Consider the following 1540-nt stretch of genomic DNA (forward strand, 5'->3'; position numbering starts at 1 on the left):
AAATCAATTTACTGGTTAACCAGTTAGTTCAAGGAAACCATGTTTCCCTCAGGCACCAACTTCCATCCACCCATCGGATCATAGCCAAATTACTGTTGAACTAGAGATGTATGATTATCATTTCAACCTTTAAGTTCATCTAGCCCAACAGTGACTTCCGCTATCAGGAGCTTAGCGATGATCCCGTACCAGCTGCACAGCGATTTGGCGCGTTTTACTAATGACAGCTTGACGTAAAAAATTTTGACATATCAATTCTTTCGCTGGATTCCAGCAAACATTCATTTACTGTTTTCTGTTCAGCAAATAGATTTGCTGTATTTTCGCGAATCACTGAATCGATTACTGGTTTTCAGTAAATTTATCGATGAAGTACTGGTTTACAGCAAAAATAAAATTACTGAACTAAATTCAGTAAATTGTAGAACTGAATTACAGTAAACTTTTGGAAAAAAAAGCTGTGATTCAGTAAACAAGTGATTTGCTGATACATTTTCAGCAATGTACTTTGCTGAACCATAAAGAGAAATTTTGGTGTGTATGTCAAAATTTGACAACTTCGTCAAATTTTCGGTCTCATCTAACATTCCCTAGACATCTAAAGCTTGGCATTTAGCGGAATGCTTTCTTTCGGAGCTCGACCCTCAAGCAGAATAGAAGTGCGCGTCGGAATAAGTTATTTCAAAATTTCTTATTAGAATACACGAGGGGTATAAATTAGTTATACTCGAAGGGGAAAAACTCTAGGCCTAACGTTAGCGGAAAACTTAAAAGTAAAAATAGAATAGAAAGTGCTAGTGTGGCGAGTACGTTTATTTGTTAACCTAACTTAAATTAACAAAGTAATGTAGTCTTTTTTATAGTAAAGAAATTTAAAGGTTAAAATCAGTGCTAAAATTAGTGCTACGCTACTAAGAGGAAGAAAAGGAGACAAGATAAAACAGAAAAGGTAAAATATTGTAAAATAATAATTTATACATAGTAAAATAATGAAATTGTTAAAAGCACATGTTAAAAGTTTTGTCCAAAAACCGACACGTAAATTAATAAAATCACGCAGGTCCGTTTGGGGCCTTTTTTCTGTTACTTGGAACAAAAATTCCGAGTTTTTCTTCATTACTAGAAAGCCTGGAGGAACTATACGAAAATCTGGAACCTACGTGGTCCACGACGCTTGGTCGAGTCAGTAAAGTCCACCTTGGATTACATTTTCCTTGAAACGGGTGGTTGTTCATCAAAAACGGGAGTCCTTGTTAAGCCCCGGAAGGCCCAACTTGTGGTTCAATCCTGGAGTGAGTGCGGAGGAACACGCGAGCCGTCTAAATCGGATTCCATCCTTGGTCAGCCGAAAATCCGCTACATTGCTTCATTCACCAACCCCACCCGGATGTGTACACCGGTCATCAAAGAATAAAGGTTGGATTAACCTTTTATGCAGAAATAGTAATCCGGAGAGCAACAAGTAAACTCCTGGTTTTGGGAGTGGTCACCGGTCATTTGCTGGCGGATCGAGGATCAATCGTCATTGGTATGAGCCTCT

The 1540-nt window shown here is 38.1% G+C and overlaps 1 long non-coding RNA gene across 1 annotated transcript; it reads left to right on the forward strand.

The window, feature by feature from the left end:
• Window positions 1–661: 661 nt before the first annotated feature.
• Window positions 662–1154, forward strand: LOC129724405 (uncharacterized). Its single transcript, XR_008727915.1, has 3 exons — window positions 662–806; window positions 864–949; window positions 1061–1154. It is a non-coding gene; the product is annotated as an uncharacterized LOC129724405 (long non-coding RNA).
• Window positions 1155–1540: the final 386 nt, after the last annotated feature.

This window comes from Wyeomyia smithii, chromosome 2 (genome assembly GCF_029784165.1).
Source record: "Wyeomyia smithii strain HCP4-BCI-WySm-NY-G18 chromosome 2, ASM2978416v1, whole genome shotgun sequence".
Lineage (NCBI taxonomy): Eukaryota > Metazoa > Arthropoda > Insecta > Diptera > Culicidae > Wyeomyia > Wyeomyia smithii.